Below are 25,189 nucleotides of genomic sequence, written 5' to 3'. Positions count from 1 at the left end.
CCTGCTTCATTGCTAATTTCTCTATGCATCTCTGGTACATTTTGTGGGAGACGGTATTTGGAAACCAAGATGTGGGTACATGGATATATTTTGAAAAAAACTTTAAACATTTTAAAGATTACTTTCCAGTTACAGTTATTACAAAATATTGGCTATATTTGCCATGTTGTATGATACATCCTTGAGCCAATCTTATACCCAATAATTTGTACCTCCCCCTTCTCCCTATTGGTAACCACTAGTTTGTTCTCTATATTTGTGAGTCTATTCTTTTTTTTGTTACGTCTGTGTGCTAAGTCACTCAGTCACTCAGTTGTTCCAGCTCTTTGCAAACCTATGGACTGTAGCCCACCAAGTTCCACTGTCCATGGGATTTTCCAGGCAAGAATACTGGAGAGGGTTGCCATGCCCTCCTCCAGAGGATCTTCCTGACCTAGGGATTGAACCTGCTTCTCCTGCATTGGCAGGTGGATTCTTTGCTACTAGTGCCACTTGAGAAGCCCCTTTTTTGTTATATTCACTAGTTTTTTTTTTTTTTTTTTATTCTACATATAAGCGATACCATACAGTATTTGTTTTTCTCTGTCTGACTTATTTCACTTAGCATAATACCCTCAATGTCCATTCGTGTTGCAGTAGATGGCAAAATTTTAGTCTTTTTTATGGCCGAGAAGTAGTCCATTGTGGGCTTCCCTGGTGGCTGAGTAAAGAATCTGCCTGCCAATGCAGGAGATATTGGTTTGATCCCTGGCTTGTGAAGATCCCCTGAAGAAGGAAATGGCAACCCACTCCAGTATTCTTGCCTGGGAAATCTGGACAGAGAAGCTTGGTGGGCTACAGTCCATGGGGTTGCAAAAGAGTGGAACAGGACTTAGAGTCTAAACAACAGCAACAATGGTAGTTCTATTTTTAGTTTTTTGAGAAACTTTCAGACTGTTTTCCACAGTGTCTGTGCCAATTTCTGTTCCCACCAACAGTGTACAAGGGTCCCTTTTCTTCACATTTTCTCCAACATTTTTTATTTTTTGTTTCTTTTTGATAATAGCCCTTCTGGCAGGTATGAGGTGATATCTTATTGTGGTTTTGATTTCCATTTCCCTGATGGTTAGCAATGCTGAACATGTTTTCCTGTGCCTGTTGGCCATCTGCATTTCCTCTTTGGAAAAATGTCTGTCTTACTCTTCCTATTTTTTAGTTGGGCTGTTTTTATGATGTTAAATTGTATAAGCTGTTTATATATGTTGGATATTAATCCCTTATTGGTCATATCATTTGCAAATATTTTCTCCTATTCAGTAGCTTGTCTTTTCATTTTATTGATGGTATCCTTGGCTGTTCAAAAACTTTTAAATTTGATTAGGTCCTATTTGTTCATGTTTGCTTTTGTTTCCTTTAAGAGACAGATTTAAAAAAAAAAATGTTGCACAATTTATGTCAGAGTGTTTTGCCTGAGTCTTTCTCTAGGAGTTTTGTAGTATCCAGTCTTATATTTAGGTCTTTAATCCATTTTGAGTTTATTTTTGTATATGGTATTAGAGGATGTTGTGATTTGATTCTTTTACATGTAGCTGTCCAGATTTCCCAGCACCATTTATTGAAGAGACTGTCTTTTCTCCACTGTGTATTCTTGCCTCCTTTGTCATTGATTAATGACTGTGACTGTGTGGGTTTGTTTTGGGGTTTTCTGTCTTGTTCCATTCATCTATACATATGTTTTTGTGTTACACATAGTTTTGATTACTGTAGCTTTGTAATGTAATCTGAAGTCAAGAAGCATGTTCTTCTCTGTTCTTCTTTCTCAGGATCATTTTGGCTATTTGGGACCTTTTGTGTTTCCATACAGATTTTAAGGTTTTTTTGTTCTAGTTTTGTGGAAAATGCCATTGATATTTTGACAGGGAAATGCATTGAATCTGTAGACTGCCTTGGGTAGTATAATCATTTTAATAATACTTATTTTTTCAATCCAAGAGCATAGTATATCTTTCCATCTATTTGTCTTCAGTTTCATCAGTGTCATAGTTTTCAGAGTACAGGTCTTTCACCTCCATAGGTGGGTTTATTCTAGGTATTTTATTCTTTTTGATGCAATAGTGAATGTGATTGTTTCCTTAATTTCTGATAGTTCATTATTAGTGTATAGAAATGCAACAGATTTCTATATATTTATTTTGTATCCTGCAACTTTACTGACAATTGATGAGCTCTAGTAGTTTACTGGTGGCATCTTCAGGATTTTCTACATATAGTATCATGTTATCTGCAAACAGGGATAGCTTTATTTCTTCCTTTAGAGCACATGGATATTTTTTAGCTTAGCATTTTGTTACTCTTTTCCATTTAATTGCACTTAATACAGACAACATGGTTTACATGATACTGATTATTTAGTATATGTTGAGATATGCTTCATGTTTTAAAGAGCAAGATCAATTTGTGATGCACGTGTGCTTGAAAATATTTTGTATATTCCAATTGTTTCATATAGTATTCTGTAAATGTCTGTTAAACTTATTGATTGTATTGTGTGTCTTCTATATCACTATTAATTCTGTTTATTACATCTATCAATTATTGAAACCAATTTAAAATCTTCCACTGTAGTTGTATAAATTCTTGTAGTTTGTATATATTCAAGGATTTATTATTATGTGCATACAAATCTAAAACAGATATACCTTTTTATCATTTTTAGTGACTCACTTGAATTTAAAGTCTATTTTGTCTGATAGACTTCTTTTTGGGTGATATTTCTTTTTTCCATTCTTTTACTTAATTCTTTTTTTTCCCTTTCTTTTATTTTTCAGCAAATGTTCTGCCAAAAAATTGAATACACTGGTTTATTTCTGAATTTACCGTCAGGATTTATAATTAGAATTAAGGATAAGCTTTATAGCTTCAAACATTGTTTTCTTCACAATTTTTAAAAAATTTTATAAAATTCCAACTCTTCAGGAATGCCAAAAGACATCATTCATGTAGATACATCATTTGTTTTTCTACATATGTTTTTCTTTCTCTTTTTGTGTGTGTGTATATATATATACACACACACACATACATACACATACACACAATATACACTTTTTTGCTAAACCATTTGGAAGTAACTTGCAGATATCATGACACTTAAGCCTTAAACACATCAAAGAGTATCTCTTAATAACAAGGCATAGCATTCAGAAAAATTCAACTTTGATACAATTATATAGTATACCATTGATGTCAAAGTTCCCCAACTGTCATAACAATGTCCTTTATATCTTTTTATTTGTTTTGATCCAGGATCCAGTCAAAAATCATGCACTGTATTTAGCTGTCACGCCCCTTTAGTCTTTTAAAATCTAGAATAGCACCTTCTCATTCTTTTCTTTCTGGAGAAGGAAATGGCAACCCACTCCAGTATTCTTGCCTGGACAAGCCCATGGACAGAGGAGCTTGGTGGGCTACAGTCCATGGGGTTTCAAAGAGTCAGACACAACTGAACGACTAAGACAGACAATTTTTTTTCTTTATATTTTTCATACCATTGGCAGTTTTGACAAGTCCAGGCAGTTGTCCTGCATTCATCCCACAATATGAATGTGTCTGCTTTACCAAGATTAATTTGAACATTTTTAGTAAGAAGACTACATAGGTGATGCTGTGTCCTTGCTATTGCATCACATCAGGAGACACAAAATGCCATTTGGTCCCATTCATTATTGATGATGCTAAGTTAGTTGATTTTGTTCAAACCACACACCCTACTTTCCTTAAGCAACCATAAACTATCTTCTACACCAGTATTCTATAGATTAGTAAACATAAATACCAATGATTTCTAAAAACATGTGCTTTCTCAAAGAGAATATCTCAGGGTGGCATCAAACTCTGTTTAGTAATTGATAACTCAGTATCTTATTTTATTTGGGAATGACCTAGCTATTCAATAAACTGCCATCGCTTAATTTAGAACAACTCTAAATATCAAATAAATTTTCAAATACCTAGAGATTATATTTGAAAAAAAATTTTATTGGAGTACAGTTGATTTAAAATATTGTATTAGTTATTGGAGTTGGTGATGGACAGGGTGGCCTGGCGTGCTACAGTTCATGGGGTCGCAAAGAGTCGGACATGACTGAGCGACTGAACTGAACTGATTAGTTTATGTATACCAAGGTGAATGAGTTACATATATCCTCTCTTTTATAGATTTTTTTCCATTTAGATCATTACAGAATACCCTGTGCTATACAGTACATGTTTGCTGGTTATTTGTTTTATATATGGAGAAGGCAATGACACCCCACTCCAGTACTCTTGCTTGGAAAATCCCATGGACGGAGAAGTCTGGTAGACTGCAGTCCATGGGGTCGCTAAGAGTCAGACACGACTGAGCGACTTCCCTTTCACTTTTCACTTTCATGCACTGGAGAAGGAAATGGCAATCCACTCCAGTGTTCTTGCCTGGAGAATCTCAGGGATGGGGGAGCCTGGTGGGCTGCCGTCTATGGGGTCGCACAGAGTCGGACACGACTGAAGTGACTTAGTAGTAGTAGTAGTATATCAAATGATTCATAAAGCACAGATATTAATAGAGTTTCCTGAGGAACCTCAAACACCAAGAAACATGAAGAAATCTAACAAATATTTTATCCCTGTTATGAGCCTAAAAATAAAACTGTCCCAGTTTTAAATGGGTATGCATAAAAATTCTAAAATGGTGATGATTAGGGAATACCAGACCACCTTACTTGCCTCCTGAGAAACCTGTATGTGTGTATGTGTTGATCCCAATCTCCCAATTTAACCCTCCCCCCATAGATTACACAAATAAGCAATATCCTATGATATCTTTCTATGTCTGACTTACTCTAGGTTCATCCATGTTGCTACAGATTACATATTTACAAAACAGAAATAGAGTCTCATGTGTAGAAAACACACAGTTTGTTGTGATCCACATAGTCAAAGGCTTTAGCATAGTCAATAAAGAAGAAGCAGATATTTTTCAGGAACTCTCTTGCTTTTTCCATGAGTGAGTATTATTCCATTGTACATATGTACCACATCTTTATCCATTCCACTGTTAATGGACATTTAGGTTGCTTCCACATCTTGGCTATTGTAAATAGTGCTACAGTGAACACTGGATAGCATGTATCATTTTGAATTATGGTTTTCTCTAGATATATGTCTAGAAGTAGGATAACTGGATCATATGATAGTTCTGTTTTTAGTTTTGTAAGGAAATTTCATACTGATATCCATACTGGCAGTACCTATTTACATTCCCACCAACAGTGTAGGAGAGTTCCATTTTTTCCACACCCTTGAAACCGTGCACCTCAGACTGGGACTTGAACCCATGTGCTGGGACTTGAACCTGCCCAACAAATTCTGTTAAGGCAGCCGAATTGAGGAAAAGCATCAGATAAGATCAGCCTCTTACCTAACTACCCAGCACAGACCACACAGTCTCCTACAATGGAGCAGCCTTGGTATCTGGATGAACTGAAGTTCAGGGTCTTTTTTTTCTCAGTGCAGAACAAATTCAGCAAGAGGCAAAGTGATAGGCATGAAGTAGGTTTATTAATACAGAAGGTTTGGGAGAGATGCAAGCTGACAGATGAGCATCCTCTGTCCTGAGGATTGTGTGGGCTGCAATTTTATAATCAAAGGAAAGTGGGGAAGAGAAAGACTGCCTTTGAGTAGACCTGAGAATAATATCACTAGCTTCTCTGTTGTAACAGGCAGAAGAGTGTCTGACCCTGTGAGATCAAACAGTTCACTAACTCAGTCATGTCTGAGTCTGTAACTATGTGGACTGCAGCACACCATTCTTCCCTGTCCATCACCAAATCTTGGAGCTTGCTCAAACTCATGTCCATCAAGTTAATGATGCCATCCAACCATCTCATCCTCTGTCATCCCCTTCTCCTGCATTCAGTTTTTCACAACAGCAGGGTCTTTCCTAATGGGTTAGTTCTTCACATCAGGTGGCCAAAGTATTGGAGGTTCAGCTTTAGCATCAGTCCTTGCAATGAATATTCAGGACTGATTTCCTTTAGGACTGACTGGTTGGATCTCCTTGCAGTCGAAGGGACTCCCAAGACTCTTCTCCAAAACCAAAGCATCAATTCTTCAGCGCTTAGCTTTCTTTATGGTCCAAATCTCACATCCATACATGACTACTGGAAGAACCATAGCTTTGACTATACAGACCTTTGTTGGTAAAGTAATGTATCTGTTTTTTACTATGCTGCCTAGGTTTGTCATAGCTTTTCAACCAGGGAGCAAGCGTCTTTAAATTTCATGGATGCAGTCACCATCTGCAGTGATTTTGGAGCACAAGAAAATAAATTTTGTCACTGTTTTCATTGTTTACCCATCTATTTGCCATGAAGTAATGGCACTGGATGGCATTATCTTAGTTTTTTGAATGTTGAATTTTATGCCAGCTTTTTCACTCTCCTCTTTCACCTTCATCAAGAGGCTCTTAAGTTCCTCTTCACTTTCTGCCATAAGGGTAGTGTCATCTGCATATCTGAGGTAATTGCTATTTCTCCTGGTAATCTTGATTCCAGCTTGTGCTTCATCCAGTCTAGCATTTCTTATGATGTACTCTGCATATAAATTAAATCAGCAAGGTGACAATAATTCATAGCCTTGACATATTCCTTTCTCAATTTGGAACCAGTCTGTTGTTCCATATCCAGTTCTAACTGTTGCTTCTTGACCCACATACAGGTTTCTCAGGAGGCAAGTAAGGTGGTCTGGTATTCCCATCTTTTGAAGAATTTTCCACAGTTTGTTGTGATCCACATAGTCAAAGGCTTTAGCATAGTCAATAAAGAAGAAGTAGACGTTTTTCAGAAACTCTGTTGTTTTTTCGATGATTCAGTGGGTGTTGGCAATTTGATCTCTGGTTTCTCTGCATTTTCCAAATCCAGCTTGAACATCTAGAAGTTCTTGGTTCACATACTGTTAAAGGCTAGCTTGGGGAATTTTGAGCACTACTTTACTAGCATGCATGGTGAGTGGGATTGTGCAGTAGTTTGAACATTCTTTGGCATTGCCTTTCTTTGGGATTTGAATGAAAGCTGACCTTTTCCACTCCTGTGGCCACTGCTGAGTTTTTAATATCTCCTAGTATGTTGAGTGCAGCACTTTAACAGCATCATCTTTTAGGATTTGAAATAGCTCAGCTGGAATTCCATAACCTCCACTAGCTTTGTTCATAGTGATGCTTCCTGAGGCTCACTTGACTTCACAATCCAGGATGTCTGGCTCTAGGTGAGTGATCACGCCATCGTGGTTATCTGGGTCATGACGATCTATTTTGTGTACTTCTTCTGTGTATTCTTGCCACCTCTTCTTAATATCTTCTGCTTCTGTTAGGTCCATATCATTTCTGTTCTTTATTGTACCCATCTTTGCATGAAATGTTCCCTTGGTATCTCTAATTTTCCTGAAGAGAACTCTTGTCTTTCCCATTCTATTCTTTTCCTCTATTTCTTTGCACTGATAACTTAGGAAGACTTTCTTATCTCTTCTTGCTATTCTTTGCAACTCTGCATTCAGATGGATATATCAAACTAGGATTATCTTAATGCTGATTCAAATCAGAAGAAGGAGGTCAACATTTTTCTGTCACCTAATGGACTGGGGCATATTTCATAATTTTATTTATGGTTTTATACATAACAAAGCCTGCTTCATTCCATGACATTCCAATAGCTTTCCTGATCCATCATTAACTTACAGTGGTCTTCCAAAGTTTCCTAGGTTTCCCTCTCTATCTATAATCCCCTACTGGGACCTGTATAACTATCTGGTTCTTGTTACTGAGTCCACACTCATTGTGCTCACTGCACAACAGGCCAGTGAATCCTAGAGATGAGGTGTTGAGGCCAGGATTATGACTTTATTTGGAAAGCCAGCTGACCAAGAAGATGGCAGACTAATGTCTCAAATTAAGCATCTTTTTGGGGTCTGGATGCCAGCTTCATTTATAGAGTCAGAAAGAGAAAGAGAGAGAAAAGCAATGAGGAACTAAAGTCAAAAGGCAGAATAGAGAAGGAGAGGCAGTGAGAAGTGAAGTAAAAAGGGTCTTCAGTCTTGCAAAACATCTCCAAGAGCAGCCTCTGGAAAAAATGTGTTCAGTTCAGTTCACTTGCTCAGTTGTGTCCCACTCTTTGTGACCACATGGCCTGCAACATGCCAGGTTTTCCTGTCCATCACCAACTCCCAGAGCTTGCTCAGACTCCTGTCCATCAAATCGGTGATGCCATCCAACCATCTCATCCTCTGTTATCCCCTTCTCCTGCCTTCAATCTTTCCCAGCATGAGGGTCTTTGTCAATGAGTCAGTTCTTCGTATCAGGTGGTCAAAGTTTTGGAGTTCCAGCTTCAGTATCAGGATGTGTTAACGGTCGGCAGGGTCTGATTATCTCTCTATGAGCTGAACAAAGGCACATTAATTTACATTCAGGCAGTGGTACACTCAATATGCTAGCAAATTTTCAAAATTCACCATTGGCCACAGGACTTGAAAAGGTCAGTTTTAATTCCAATCCTAAAGAAAGACAATGTGAAAGAATGTTCAAACTACCATACAATTGCACTCATTTCATATGGTAGCAAGATGGTGCTCAAAATCCTTCAAACTATTCTTTGATAGTATGTGAACCAAGAAATTCCAGATGTACTAGCTGAATTCAGAAAGAGCAGAGAAACTAGAGATCAAATTGCCACCATCCACTGGATTATAGAAAAAGCAAGGGAATTCCAGAAAAACATCTACTTCATTGACTATGCTAAAGCCTTTGACTGTGTGGATCACAACAAACTGTGGAAAGTTCTTAAAGAAATGGAAATACCAGACCACCTTACCTGTCCCTTGAGAAACCTGTATGTGGATCCAGAAGCAGCAGTTAGAACAAGGCATGGAACAGTGGACTGCTTCAAAATTGAGAAAGAAGTACATTGAGGCTATATATCGTTACCCTGTTCATTTAACTTATATGCAGATTTTGTCATGTGAAATGCTGGGCTGGATTAATCACAAGCTGGAATCAAGTTTGCTGGGAGAAATATCAACATCAGATATGGAGATGATACCACTCTAATGGCAGAAAGTGAAGAGAAACTAAAGAGCCTCTTGAAGGTGAATGAGGAGAGTGAAAATGCTGGCTTGAAACTCAACATTCAAAAAAACAAAGTTCATGGCATCTGATCCCATGACTTCATGGCAAATAGATGAGGGGAAAGTGCACACAGTGAGATTTTATTTTCTTGGGTTCTGAAACCATTGTGGACAGGGACTGCAGCCAAAAAATTAAAAGACACTTAACTTCTTGGAAGAAAAGCTGTGACAAACCTAGACAGCATATTAAAAAGCAGAGATATTACTATGCCATCAAAGGTCCATATAGTCGTAGCTATGCTTTTTCCAGTAATCATGTATGGATGTGAGAGTTGGACCATAAAGAAGGCTGTGTGCTGAAGAATTGATGTATTCTAATTGTGGTTCTAAAGGAGACTCTTGAGAGTCCCTTGGACTGCAAGGAGATCAAACCAGTCAATCCTAAAGGAAATCAGTCCTGAATATTCATTGGAAGGACTGTTGCTGAACAAGTTCCAGTACTTTGGCCATCTGATGGGAAGAGCCAACTCATTGGAAAAGACCCTGATGTTGGGAAAGATAAAGCACATGAGGAAAAAGGGGCCACAGAGAATGAGATGGTTGGATGGCATCACCCTCTCAGTGGACCTAAATTTGAGCAAACTCTGGGAGATAGTGAAGGACAGGGAAGCCTGCCATGCTGCAGTCCATGGAGTCACAAAGAGTCAAACATGAGTTAGCGACTGAACAACAACAGTTATGTATGATCGTAATAACAAAAGCAAGTCAAAGAAATATTTCCATTATGGAGTCAGAATTGGATTCTTTGCAACAATTCTGCACTTTAAAAGCCCATTCCACAATCTTGTGGAAAAAAGGGGTGACAACCATTTTGCTTCATCAGATGGATCTTTCTGAGAATGTCTGCCATTAGTGCCAATGTTTCACATGTTAAGATTTGTCTTCCTTTTGTTCCTCTTCAGTAAATGTCTACTTTACACTTGTCGACTTTAGAAATACTGATCTTCAAATCCAGGAGGCAGCATTTCAAATTAAAGGTATGTAGTACTTTTCTAAATATAGGAAGATGCAAGAGTCAGGGATCATTAAAATTATTTCCTTTATATGTACCTCAGCTATCTGGGGGCTTCCTTGGTGGCTCAATCTGTAAGGAATCCGCCTGCAATGCAGGAGACCTGGGTTTGATCCCTGGGTTTGGAAGATCCCCTGGAGAAGGGAATGGATACCCACTCTAGTATTCTTGCCTGGAGAATTCCACAGACAGAGGAGCCTAGCAGGCTGCAGTCCATGGGGTCACAAAGAGTTGGACAGACTGAAGGACTAAGGACAGCACAGCACAACTGCCTGGGGGTCTGTAATCCTGTATTCTCAAAGTTTCCTCAGAGTTCACCATAGGAAGAGGCAGCAGTGTGATGACTGCTAGATGGCAGGTATTCTCCTTCCTCGGGTTTCACTGGCTCATGTTGAAGGGCTGCAATTCCCGATTCAATTCCTCAGGTCTTCCCTTCTTGGTCATGAATTTGACCAATGTTTGGAAGACATTTCATGATCAACTTTTGTCCCACAGCACTGGGAGACTTATCCTAGTTCAGGCAAAATGCTTGATATGCCCCTCCAGGTGTTACGTTTTGGACTAGGCCCCATCAATAATTAAAAATTGGATTTTGTCTAACTATAATCCAGGAGACATTTTCCACTGTTGCTTCTTTCCATACCTAGAATCACACTATTACAGTCATTTTATTTTATATATGTGATTTTCTCAAAATATTTAGCCACACAAATATTTTTGGAGGTCTGATTATACATTGGTTACTACAAGAGACAACAGTCTTATAAATTAGAGAGGACATAAGTAGTGCAGCTAGTAACATTGACAATGACATAGTGCAGCACAAAGCACTATTTGAAAACAAAAAATTAAACAATGATTTGTATAACTAGTTGTAATCCAGTTGTAGTAATTGAGTGACCAAAGGAGCTATAACTGATTTAATGACCTATTTGCAGTTCCATTGTACTGGCCATGTACATTTATGCTTGGCTTAATCTTTTGAGACAAGCATATGTTACTGGCAGGATCAACCAGGTAGAGAGAAAAAGAATAAATGTTCCAATTCTCACAAAAGGCAAAATCTACCAAATTACTACAAGTCATAATTAAATGAAGAAGAACATTTTTCTTACACCTAGAAAACACAAACCGATAGTCCTTTTAGATAGAAACCATAAAAATTACAACCATATTTACCCATTTACTCATTCTTGTGTAACTTTTTGTTAAGGGCTTTATGAAGTCATCAGGTGTTCTAGTAGAATTCTTCAATTTTCAGTTCAGCATTGTGTGTGGAAAGTTAGACACTTATATTTCTCCAAAAGTCCTTTTTAATTGTTAAGAGGAGGCATTTTTGCAATGGCATTAGAGTGAAACCGTACCTGTCATCAAAAAGACTTAAGAAAGCACATTTAAATCTAATTACAATGCAATTGATAAAGCAACCCAGTTGCTGCTGTGACATATGACAGTTTCAGAAAATAACTAGAATTATGACTGATAATATTCCACCTGGACATATCAGACTCTTAGGAACTCTATATAATCTCTAGAATATTTGTACTATTTATCATATAATGCAACTTAAAATTTATTACTCACTTGACAATACTCTATTAACATACCAAGTGAACCTAATTAGTTTAATATCTCCCTTTGGGGTGCCTCAGGGGCTCTTTGAAGCACCCCAAAGTTAGCTAGAGGTCAAAGGAACTTTATTATATAATTTAATTTGTGAAGCCCTATCAAAGGAACACCAAAAATTTTTTTAAATACATCAGGACCATAGGTCACTGTGAAACTTAGCCAAAGTGACTATACAAAATTTCAAAGGCAAATACATTCTTTAAAAGGTAAACTTAAATATCAAACGCAGTTTAGCATGTTAAGAAAACTTGTCTGTTTTAACAGAGAAAAAAGCCAAATTTACATTTTGCACCTGCTTATTTTAAGTTTCATTTACTCAGTTAAACTTGTTTGAAACTTTGTCAGTCCTGATTGATCATGTACATAACCCTTTTTGGGGTCCATTTTCCATAAACCTCTCATTACTTTATTTGTTTTAACAAATTTTACCTTTTAAGTTGTAGAATATCTGGAGAGATCCTAAAACATGTATTTATAAAAGTTCACTTAAAGCTCATATCTCATTTGTATTTTCTTAAAATTTATCTAAAAAGCTGTTGTTTCATTTACACTTCTTTATCTAAATGTTTGTTTACATTGAATTGGGTCACCACCCAGTTGTGGGTGCCTCACTTAGCTTCCTGATGTATTACAAAGAGCATGTACTGCGGCTCAAGGTCTAGTGGAAACAGACTAGTCTACCATGTTGGACCTGTTTGCTTATAATCAGCCTTGTAATGTCCTAGGGTTATGTCACTCTTTCAAAGGTTGTTCCCTGCCCTCTTCCCTCCTGTTTCATTTCCCCTCTCAGAGATTTTACTCCCATATTCTTATGGAAAGCAGAGAGGGGATGGTCTTATTTTCTGTAACTGCTTCAAGTCTGAGTAGTGGCATGGACTGCTGGTCAGGGAATAAAAGTCTTTGGATACCTGATATAGGGGCCTCAGGGGCAGGACAGCTTCTTGCTTTAATCCATATGGATTAGAATTCTTGAATAGCCATCATTTTGATGTGGAACTATTTTAAGTGCTTCCATAGACTTCCTGTGAATTTCCTTGATAAAAAAGCCCATTTTGTAACAGCATCAGAATGCAGATGTATCTATAAATGACAAAAGACTTAAAAGTCATAGTTAAACATCTGGTTAATTGGTAAAGTAAGTTGGATCACACTTATTCCTTAAGCAAAGTAACCAGAGATCTCAAAGGCAAATACAAAGCACTTAAAGGCAAAGAAACTCATATAATGTGTTATCAAAAATGGCATTCCAAGAATACTTTTTTCTCTGAACAGAAAGAAAAAGCCAAATCCAAGTCTTAGCTTATTCCCAACATGATTCATTTACTCAACTAAATTCAATCTAGTCTTAGGAAATCCTGATCATGCATAGCTCTTTTCAGTATTTTTTTTAATTCCTCACACCTTCTTCTACTGACAACACATATCTTGATATCCCTACAGTTTTTTTCCCCCACATTGAGGTACTTTACTTGCTGACAAATTTTTGACAGATATAATACCTTATTTAGCTTATGTTAAGCGTAGACACAATGAAAGTCTTATGCTTAATATTATAGTTAATTTGATGATGACTCAGGACATGTCTATATCATTAAAATTAGATCAACAAACTTAAACATTGATACCAGCTACCAATTTAATATTAAATATTTACCAGTTCACGTGAGCCTGAAAGTCATTTTTAAATTTCTCTTATATTTAGAGTTGATTGGTTTGTCAGTGTTTATTACTTTTATTTAAGCCAATTAAATAGAGCTCTTTTTACAAATCAACTGCAGCAATGTTATCCAAAAACAAAGATATATGTAATGCACATTGAGGCCTCAGTTCTTCAAGGTTTCTGTCCTGAATCAGATATAGCAATGTAAAACCCAGTTTACAGAAGAGGTTGGATTAAAATTGGCTTTCTCACAGGTGGAACAAATCAAGCTCATTTGGCTAGATGGCTAAATATTAATATTTGCATAAAAAGGAATTTCTAATTACCTTGGACGAGACAACTTCTGAATTACTTTACCCTCTCTAAAGAAAGGCATTGCAAGAGAATGTTCAAATTACCATACAATTGCACTTATTTCATATGCTATCAAGATTATGCTCAAAGTCCTTCAAGCTTGGCTTCAGCAGTACATGAACTGAGAACTGCCAGATGTACAAGCTGGATTTAGAAAAGTCAGAGAAACCAGAGATCAAATTGCCAGCAATAACTGGATCATAGAAAAAGGCAAGGGAATTCCAGAAAAGTATCTACTTCTGCTTCATTGACTATGCTAAAACCTTTGTGTGGTTCACAACAAATAGTGGAATATTCTTAAAGAGATGGAAATACCTGACCACATTTCCTGCATCCTGAGAAACCTGTATGCAGGATAAGAAGCAACAGTTGGAACTCAACATGGAACAATGGACTGGTTCTAAATTGGGAAAGGAGTACATCAAGGCTATACATTGTCACCCTGTTTGTTTAACTTATATGCAGAGCACATCATACGAAATGCTGGGCTGGATGGCTCACAAGCTGGAATCAAGATTGCCAGGAGAACTATCAACAGCCTCAGATATGCAGATGATACCACTTTATTGACAGACAATGAAGAGGAATTAAAGAGCCTCTTGATGAAGGTGAAAGAGGAGAGTGAAAAAGCTGGCTTAAAATTCAACATTCAAAAAAAGAAGATCATGGCATCTGGTCCCATCACTTCACAGCAAATAAATGGGGAATAAGTATCAGATTTCATTTTCTTGGGCTCCCAAATCACTGTAGATGGCGACTTAAGCCATGAAATTAAAAGACTCTTGCTCCTTGGAAGAAAAGCTATGACAAACCTGAACAGTATATTAGAAAGAAGAGACATCAAATTGCCGGCAAAGGTCTGTATAGTCGAAGCTATCATTTTACCAATAGTCATGTATGGATGTGAGAGTTGGACCTTAAAGAAGGCTGAGTGCTGAAGAAGACTCTTGAGAGAGTCTCTTGGACAGTAAGGAGATCAAACCAGTCAATCCTAAAGGAAGTCAACCTTGAATATTCATTGGAAAGACTGATACTAAAGCTGAAGCTCCAGTACTTTGGCCACCTGCTGAGAAGAGCCAACTCATTGGACTCTGATGTTGGGAAACATTGAAGGCAGGAGGAGAAGGGTGCCATAGAGGACAAGATGTTTGAATGGCATCACTGACTCAGTGGACATAAGTTTGATCAAACTCAGGGAGATAGTGAAGGACAGGGAAGCCTGACATGCTGCAGTTCATGGGCTTGCAGAGTAGGACAGGACTTAGGGACTGAACAACAATAACTCTAAAATTTACATTAAAAAACAAAAAGCAGAGATAATGGTTTTTGAGAAGACCAGAGAAGGCATTTGCTTCTCAGTGGTACAGGCAATTTCTTCCTAGGATGATTTTGTTTCCCCCTTTTAAAAATATTTACATGACTCTTAAGATGAACAGGCAAGATTTTGGAAGTGGTAAAAGGACTTTTTGGAGCCTCCCTTCTGGTGCTATAAAGACTACATTGTAAAACAAGTTTTGTTTTTTTCCCTTTTTATTTTTTTGAAAGAATTGAGTGGCTACCTCAGGAAAGTTTCACCCATCCTTCTCTCTCATAGGGGAGAAGGCCTCCTGGGATGGCCGAGTGACAACACTCAGGCTTCTGCAAAATTAATCTCGACTGAGAGGGAAAGAGGTGAAGGCAACAGGGAAGACAGGCTGAGGAATCTGCCTTGTAATCCTACTGGGAACTTGTCTGTCAGGGGAGTGGGCTCAGTGTTTTGCTTGAACCAATATGTATCTGAGTTTCACAGAAGTTGTCTTGTTGGGGACAGATACTCTAATACTGTAGTCCATTTCATGATTCCTTTATCCTGTCACTGGAGTCTGCAAGTGGCAGGCACCCTAATGGCTTTTCTGTGCCTGACTTGTGCCCACATGATATTAATTGGCCTGGTCTTCAGCTTAAGGGAGGGAGAGGAAAGGAGAGCCCTCACCCGCTTAGGTGGCAGCTACTGGGGCACAGTGACCTTTGGGCCTTCAGAACACACCAGAGAGGAACCCTGGCCAGAGTTCCTCAATTGCTTCCATAGCCACTTACCTGTTTGCAGAGGGTTCGAGGAGAAAGAAGCAAGAAGATGTAGAAGAAGCCTTAGAGGAAAGAGTACCAGATGTCTATGTATTACCAAAGTACCAGAATAAACCAAAACCTAGCCAACCAGAAAGTCACATTAGACCTGTGACCTTTGTCCAAATGCTCCGAGTTTTCCCTCTCAGGGGGAGCTCCCTAAACTGGAGCTGGTGCTCCCCACTGTCAAAGTTACCTGGGGCTGCTGTAGTGGAACTAGAATCAGATGCCTCAAGTCCAAGGGAGCCCTAGGGCCTCTTCATTTTCAGGGAGTTCCTTTCCTTTGTACTTCTATCTGAGAGACTATAATTGTGAGCCATTCTGGGGCCATTGCTCTTCTGATCTTAGTATATCTAATATATGCCCTAAAGAGCTTTCCTTAGGGATAGATTAAATATTTCCCATTTTTATAAGTTTGATAACGCCAAAACACAAAAGACATGTGCAAATTCCAAGAAAGACAGCACAAACAAATTCCAGCATTGATGCACAGATGAACCGGTTCCAAAATCAGGTGGATAAATTTACCCTATGAAACAAATGAACTAATTCCAATGAGGGTAGGCTTGTCTTACAAGAAGTAATTCCCCAATGAACTGGTTCAATGTAGAGTCCAACAACACTTCCGCTTTCCAACAGGGTACCCCAACCAAATTGGCTTTTCCCATAAAGGAAAAGCCCAAATTGAAGGGGGGAATATGTTCCTGGTGTGTACAGCAGAGCAACTTCACCTCCAAAATTGAGATCACTGACTCATAACACAAAAGGGCAGACAAACAAGCAAATTGACTGAATGGGCCATCAAATTGAGTAGATTTACCCTTGAACAAAATCAAGTCTGTTGACTTGTAGAAGTTTGTTGGTTCCTTGTCTCAACTCCCAAGTGCTGGGGTAGCTGGTGCCGCTTCAGGGAATCTTGAAGAATAGATCCTCAGGACAAATGGTCCTAGAAGCTGCTTAGGGCCTTGTCTAAATATTCCCTGATCGGGGCCAGCTAGCCATGAGCAGTAAGGCTCCTGTGCTGGCTCACCAAATTTGTTTCCGTGTCCAAGCTTACTGTACTTGTTGCATAACAGGGCGATAAATCAAAGAGAGGTATTGAAGCAAGGAATATGACTTTATTCGGAAAGTCTTCTGACCAAAAAGACGGCAGACTAATGTCTCAAAGTAACCATTTTGTTGGTGTCTGGATCCAGGTTCTTTTATAGAGTCAGAGAGAAGCAATGAGGAACTAAAGTTAAAAGGCAGAATAAAGAGGGAGGGGAAGTGAGGAAGTAAAGTAAAAAGGATCTTCAGTCTTATAAAACATCTGCAGGAAGGGTCAGCTTTTGGAAGGGATGTGTTAATCTCTTCTATTCACAAGTGAGCAGGGTCTGATTGTCTTTCTATGAGCTGAACAAAGGCACATTAGTTTATAGTCAGGCAGAGGAACAGGGTCCTTTGAAGCAGGCCATTATGTATGACTGTAATAACAAAAGCAAGTGAAAGAAGCAGTTCCAGCATGGAGTCAGTATTGGCTTCTTTGCAACATTCTATCCCTATCACCCCGGAGAGATTATTTTTAAGTAGATATTCCTAAAGCATAATTACTTCTAAAAAGTTCACCTAAAAGCTCTTACTTCACTTGCATTTAATTCACTTATAAAAATTTCATCATGCCAAGTTATTTTTCTTGCTGTCAGAACAGATACAGAAAGGTCTCATTTGAGCTCTAGTAAACGTAGGTACAACATTTTATTTTTTAATTAGAGGAAAATTGATTTTACAATGTTGTGTTGATTTCTGCCATACAACAACGAAAATCAGCCATAATTACACATATATCTCCTCCCTCTTGAGCCCCACTTCCCCTGCCCATCCCACCCCTCTAGATCATCACAGAGTGCCAGGCTGAGTTATCTGTTATATAGCAACTTCTAACCATCTCTTTTATATGTGATAGTATATAAAGACATTTATATTAATCAAACTAAAAAGTGCATACTAGATATTAATATAATACTGAATATTTTTTAGATCACATGAACATGAAATTTACTCTCGCTAGTTTCCTTCATATTTATGAGTATTTATATACAAATCAAGGTCACCTATCTAGGTTAAATAATTTTTTACTGGCATTTATGAAAAATACACTGAAGACATTTATTTGTCCTCGACAAGTTCCAAATTACCTACCCTTTTTCAAAATTTGTATTTTAAAAAGATGGCAGAGATAAGGGTTCCTCTAGAAAAACAGGTAGAATATTTTCATTTCAAAAGCATGAGAGGAGAAAAGCAAGTTCTTCCTTGATGATTTTGTCCCTCTTTTGTTCAATACTTACAAGCTTCTGAAGACAAATAAGGAAGGTTTTGGGAATGGTAAAAGAATTGATGGGCTTTGGATTATTTTTGGAGCCACCCATTTGGTCTTCTTTTCCATTCTCAGATCTCTGTTTCCATACCATGGTTTGGACCATTACCATTTTTCTCCTAAATGACAATAATAGTTTTCTAACTGACCTCCAGCCTGTTCCACTACCGCCTGTTGAGCTGTGGCACAGCCTCTAGAATAAATACCTAACCATATTTTTCCCTACTCAAAATCCTTTAATGACTTCCTGTTTTATATAATAAAATATTAGCATGATCTAAGATTCTCTCAAAAGCCTCTTAATTTAGCCTTGCTTGTTGCTTTTAATTCCTACACTCCATCCTGGACTTCTCCAACCCTCTTCTTGTATATTATATTCCACTAGGCTGTCCTTGAACATATTTTGTTATTTCATTCCAATCTTTTGTACATTTGGCTCTCTCCAATACCTTTAGACCCGTGTCTACCTCATGGTCTTTGTTCTTCAAGCTCTGCTCAGTTGTGCTAGTCTCAGGGAAATATTTCCTTATTTCCTGTCCTCTGCATCTAGAGGTGACTAATTCCTCTTTGCTACTTCTCTGCGTGGTATACATATCATACATACACTTGGTAGGTGCACATTGATTTCAATCAAATTCTCAGTGTAGTATCTTGTCATCTGGTTGATTAGGAGTGTAAAAGAAAAATAAAGTACACAACAAGAATCCATAGGTTCGTTGTATTTGTTTTACTTATTAATTGAGATATAACTCACAGTGAAGTACTATATTTTAAGTATGTAGTTCAATGAATATGTGTATATATATACATGCTTGTATAAATATCACCACTTAAAACAAAATATAGAACATTTCCAATAACTCTGAAGGCCCATTTCTGCCTGTTCCAAGTCAATACCCTTGAGAAGTAACCATTATTGTGACTTCTATCACCATTGGTTAGTTTTGCCTGTTTTTGAAATTTGCATAAATGGAATCACAGACTATGTGCTCTTTTGTCTGACAGGTTTTTATGTGAAGCCTTATAAAAACCATAATGGTGCCTATGAGGGCACAATATACTGAAATAGTTCATGAGGGTAATGCTCAAAGAGGGAAACAAATACTTTAACAACTCTTAAATAAGTAGAATCAAAAAGTCTAAGAACATTTGGATGGGTATCCTCACACTGAAATAAAATAATCTGGCACATGGCTTCTCAGGTGGTGCTAGTGGTGAAGAACCCACCTGCCAATGCAGGAAACATAAGAAATGCAGGTTCTATCCCTGGGTCGGGAAGATCCCCTGGAGGAGGGCATGGCAACCCACTCCAGTATGCTTGCCTGGAGAATCCCATAGACAGAGGAGGCTGGTGGGCTATAGTCTGTAGGGTTGCAAAGAACCAGACATGACTGAAGTGACTTATCACAGCACAGCACATATATTGTCTATGATAATGCAAAATTAAATATAAAAAACTTTTGAAGAAACTGTAGAAGAGTTCTTCACATTTTTCTGGGGTAGAGAAGATATTAATTTTAAGTTAACTCAGTTCTATTTTTTTATTTCTATTTTTCCTTTACACAAATGTAAAAAGCTGATAAATCTAAAGATTATAAAATTGGTTTATTGTAAAAGCAATTCAAGAATACCTAGTTAAAATCTTATTCCAATGCCACCCAATACAACCAAGAAGCAGTTAAACACTTTTACATTAGAAACAAGGACAAAAACCAAGAAAGACTACATCAAAGCTGTAATTCAAACTCAGAAAGAGAAAGGCTTAGGTCTCCTTCAGGTCAATACAATGGGTACAATTAGGTCAAAGCACCATTTTCTTTAGACACCACGGTGCTGCTACAACATTGAGGTGTAACTGATTCTATTTAATCAATACTGACTGAGAACTTACTGTGTGTTGGGCACACAGCTCACTAAACCGTGCATCTGCCTTGAAGATCATACAGTCTAGTGCTGGAGAAAAAATCATCTTGTAAGGGAGAAGATAAAGATAGGAAGCACAAAGGAGGGATCATAAGCTCTAAGAGAAGGGTTCTTGGAAGGGATAATGTTTGGATTAAACTTACTTTATAATTGGGGGACACGCAGGTGAAGAAAGTTGACAAATTATTTCATTTTCATCCGTAATGAATTTGAGATACCTGTGGGATATTCAAGTGTGCATGTTCATTAGAATGTCAGCATTATAGGCAAGGAATGCATATTTGGATGTTACCAGCATGTGATGGAAGTTGTCAGCATATATATGAGAGCTGCAGTCATGAGGAATGTGTATTGTGAGAAGAAAGCAAGAATTGAATTCTGAAAAACACCAATGATGAAATGACTGACAGAAGAAGATCCTGCAAAGGAATTGAATAGGCAAAGAAGTAAGGAAGGAAAGCAGGAAATGAAGTGTCTTGAAACCTGAGAGAAGACATTAACCCAAGAAAAAAGAAATAATCAACAATGTCAAAGAGTTTTGTCATTTTGCTTAGTCACTCAGTTGTGTTTGACTCTTTTCAACCCTGTGGACTGTAGCCTGTCAAGCTCCTCTGTCCATGGGGATTCTCCAGGCCAGAATACTGGAATGGGTTGCCATGCCCTCCTCCAGGGAATCTTCCAAACCCAGGGATTGAACCCAGGTCTCCCACATTGCAGGTGTGTTCTTTACCATCTGAGCCACCAGGGAAGCCCAAGAATACTGGAGTGGGTAGCCTGTGCCTTCTCCAGGGAATTTTCCTGACAGGAACTGAACAGATATCTCCTGCATTGCAAGTGGATTCTTTACCATCTGAGCTATCAGGGAAGCCCACTTAAAAGTGTCCATTGATGTTGGGGAAGAAAGGAGACAACAATCACTGAATTTGTCAAAAGATGTTTGTGACTTTATCAAGAGCAGATTCACTGAGGAGACAGAGAAAAGATTGTAATAAGTAGAGGAATTTGTGGAGGGAATGTGAGGAAGTGGTCAAAGAGAGAACTGACAGTGCTTTCAAGAATCTGAGCTATGATACGTAGGAAGAAAGAGAAAAAGTTATAACTGAAGGGGACTATAAGGTAAAGGGTCGTTTTTTTAAGAAGGAAAAGATGAGCATATTTAAATGTTTATGGGAAATATCAAATAGAAAGGGAGCTAGGAGAAAGTGGCTATAATTAATAGTCTGACAGAAGTGAGATCATATGAGATCAAGAGTGGAGATAGGAAAGTATGCTGTAAGAAAGGAGAGAATTGAAGGGAGGAATAGACAGTAATAGTTGGAGACAAATACTCTATTCTCAATAATTAATAACACATGTAAACAGAAGACCAATAAGGAAATGGCAGACTTACACACCACTATAAACAAGTAGACCTAACAGACAAGTATATCACAGTCCTTGCAACAATAGCAGTGTACATATTTCTCTCAAGTGCCAGGAACATTCTCTAGGATCGGCCATGTGTTACTTCACAAATTTAAATCATACAGTGTATCTTCACCCATGACAATGTAATAAAACTAGAAATCAATAACACGGAAACTTATGTAGAGAGAGAGAGAGAAATAGATTGATTATACACCATGATGCAAAGGCAATCCCAAAGAAAAGGGATTCCCAAAGAAAGGCAGTGCCAAAGCATGTTCAAACTACAACACAATTGCACTCGTTTCACATGCTAGCAAAGTAATGCTCAAAATTCTCCAAGCTAGGCTTCAATAGCACCTGAACCAAGAACTTCCAGATATTCAAGCTGGATTTAGAAAGGACAGAGGAACCAGAGATCAAATTGCCAATATCTGTAGGATCATAGAGAAAGCAAGAAAATTCCAGAAAAAACATTTACTTCTTCTTCACTGACTACGTTAAAGCCTTTGACTGTGTGGAACACAATAAACTGGAAAATTTTTCAAGAGATGGTCACCTTACCTTCCTCCTGAGAAACTTGTATGCAGGTCAAGAAGCAACAGTTAGAACTGGACATGGAACACCAGACTGGTTCCAAATTGGGAAAGAATTTAACTTATATGCAGAATACATCATAAGAAATGCCAGGCTGGATGAAGCACAAGCTGGAATCAAGATTGCCAGGAGAAATATCAATAACCTCAGATATGCAGATGACACCACCCTTATGGCAGAAAGCAAAGAGGAACTGAAGAGCCTCTTGATGAAAATGAAAGAGGCTAGTGAAAAAGCTGGCTAAAGACTCAACATTTAGAAAACTAATATCATGGCATCCAGTTCCATCACTTCATGGCAAATAGAAGGGGAAAAAATTGAAACAATAACAAGCTTTATTTTCTTCCAAAATCACTGCAGATTGTGACTGCAGCCATGAAATTAAGACACTTGCTCCTTGGAAGAAAATCTATGACCAACCTAGACAGCATATTAAAAGGCAGAGACATTATTTTGCCAACAAAGGTCCATTTAGTCATGTGTGGATGTGAGAGTTGGACCATAAAGAAGGTTGAGCACTGAAGAATTGCTGTTTTTGAACTGTGGTATTGAAGACTCTTGAGAGTCCCTTGGACAGGAAGGAGATCAAACCAGTCAATCATAAAGGAAAGCAATCTTGAATATTCATTAAAAGGACTGATGCTGAAGCTAAAGCTCCAGTACTTTGGACACCTGATGCGAAGAGTTGACTCATTAGAAAAGACCCCGATGCTGGGAAAGATTGAAGGCAGGAGGTGAAGGGGATGACAAAGGATGACCTGTTTGGATGGCATCACCTACTCAATGGACATGAGTTTGAGCAAGCTCTGAGAGATGGTGAAGGACAGGGAAGCCTGGTGTGCTGTAGTCCACAGGCAAACAAAGAGTTGGACATGGCTGAGTGACTGAACAACAATATACTATGATGAGGTGAGATTTACCTCAGAAATAAAGAAGGGTGGTTCATTATAAGAAAATCAATCATTGTAACACATCACACTAACAAAATGAAGAAAGGAAACAATAATCACAATTGATGCAGAAAAAGCATTTGACAAAGTCCAATACTATTTCGCAATTGGAAAAAAAAGTCAGAAAACTAGGAATAGCAAGAACTTCGTCAATGTAATAAAAGGCATCTATGAACCCCAGGTGACTCAGTGGTAAAGAATCTGCCTGACAATGCAGGTGACATGTGTTTGATCCCTGGGTCAAGAAGATTCCTGGAAGAAAATGACAATCCACTTCAGTATTCTTGCCTGGAGAATCTCATGAACAGAGGAGCCTGGGGGCTACAGTCTGTAGGGTTGCAAAGAGTTGGAAATGACTGAGAGACTGAGCATGCACACACATATGAACAACAAACCGCTAACATCATTCTTAATAATAAGTGAGTAAAAACATTACTCTTTAGATCAAGAAGACAAGGATGCTGCCTTTCACCACCGCGGTTCAACATTACACTGGATGTTTTAACCAAAGCAATTGTGAAGAAAAAAGAAATAATAGGAATCCAAATTGGAAAGAAAGAAGTAAGACGGTCTCCATTTGCAGATCACATAATCCTATATAAAATCCCACAGGATTCTCACACCAAAAAAAAAAAAAAAAAAAAACCCTGCTAGAGCTAATAATTCAGTAAAGTTGCAGGATACAAAATCAGCACACAATGTTCAGCTAAGTTTCTATACACCAGCAATGAACAATCCAAAAGGAAAATCTAGAAAACAGCCCTCTTTACAATAGTATCTCCCCAAAATAAATACATAGAATAAATTTAACCAAGTAGGTCAAAGACCTGTACCCTCAAAGCTACAAAATGTTGATGAAAGAAATTAAAGAAGACAAATGGAAAAACATTCCATGTTCATGGATTGGAAGCCTTGATATTGTTAAGATATCCATACTACTGAAAGTGATATACAGATTCAATCCAGTCTCTATCCAAATTTGAATGGCATCTTTTTTTTTTGCAGAAATAGAAAAAATGCATTCTAAAATTTGTATGGACACTTAAAGGAATCCCAAACAGCTTGAACAGTTTTGGAAAAGAACAAAGTCGTAGGACTCACACTTCTTGATTTTAAAACTACAGTAATCAAAACAGTGTAGTACTGGCATAAAGATAGACAAATAGACTTGAGAGTCCAGAAACAAACCTATATGGATCAGATGAACTTCAACAAGGGTGCCAAGACCATTTAGTGGAGTAAGCACAGTCTGTTGAACAAATGATGTTGGAAAAACTGGGTATCCATGTACAGATGAATATAAGAAATTCAACTCAAAATGAAATAATGACCTAACTACAAGAGCTAAAACATAAAATTTTTAGAAGCAAATATAAATCTTCTTTACCTTGGATTTGGTAATGTTTGAATAGGACACTGAAAGCAATAACAATAAAAGAACAAAAATAGATGGATTTATCAAAATTGAGAACTTTTATTCAGCAAAGGTCTATAATAAAGAGAAGACAGCCTACAGAATGGCAGAAAATATTTGCAAATTATATATCTGGTAAGGGCCTATATCCAGAATATGAAAAAAAAAAATTGCAACTCAACAACAGAGCAGTGAACAGTACAATTTTAAGAAAAATGGAGAAACTTGAATTAGACATTTCTCTAAAGAAGATATACAAATGGTCAATAAGACTTTAAAACGTGCTGAACATCATTAGTCATAAAGGAAATATAAATCTAGACCATAACTTTACAAACCCACTAGGATGGCTATAATTGGGGGGAAATAAAGGAAATAAGTATTGGGGAGGACATAGAGAAATTGAAATACTGATAAAATTACTAATAGAAAAGTGAAATGATGCAGGTGCTATGCAAAAAGTTTTCCTGTTTCTCTAAAAGTTAACATAGAATTGCTTCAACCCAGAAATTCCATTCCTAGATATAAACCCAAAAGGGCTGAAATAGATACTGAAACAAATTCTTTCACATTAATGTTCAGAGCAGCACTATTAACA

General features: G+C 37.7%; 1 protein-coding gene across 3 annotated transcripts in view; it reads left to right on the top strand.

Moving 5' to 3' along the window:
• NBDY (negative regulator of P-body association) overlaps nt 1-25,189 on the top strand; it is a 67,214-nt gene that overhangs the window by 7,976 nt on the left and 34,049 nt on the right. The window contains exon 3 of one of the 3 annotated variants that reach the window (XM_027533542.1): nt 10,095-10,169. The exons of the other annotated variants lie outside the window; for them this stretch is intronic. The gene's annotated coding sequence lies outside the window, so the exon portion shown is untranslated. The remainder of the gene's footprint in view (nt 1-10,094; nt 10,170-25,189) is intronic. 3 annotated transcript variants of the gene reach the window in all.

Source organism: Bos indicus x Bos taurus, chromosome X (assembly GCF_003369695.1).
Source record: "Bos indicus x Bos taurus breed Angus x Brahman F1 hybrid chromosome X, Bos_hybrid_MaternalHap_v2.0, whole genome shotgun sequence".
NCBI classification, from domain to species: Eukaryota; Metazoa; Chordata; class Mammalia; order Artiodactyla; family Bovidae; genus Bos; species Bos indicus x Bos taurus.
The sequence above is the reverse complement of the archived record's forward strand: the minus strand, read 5'-3'. Positions and strand labels throughout refer to the sequence as shown.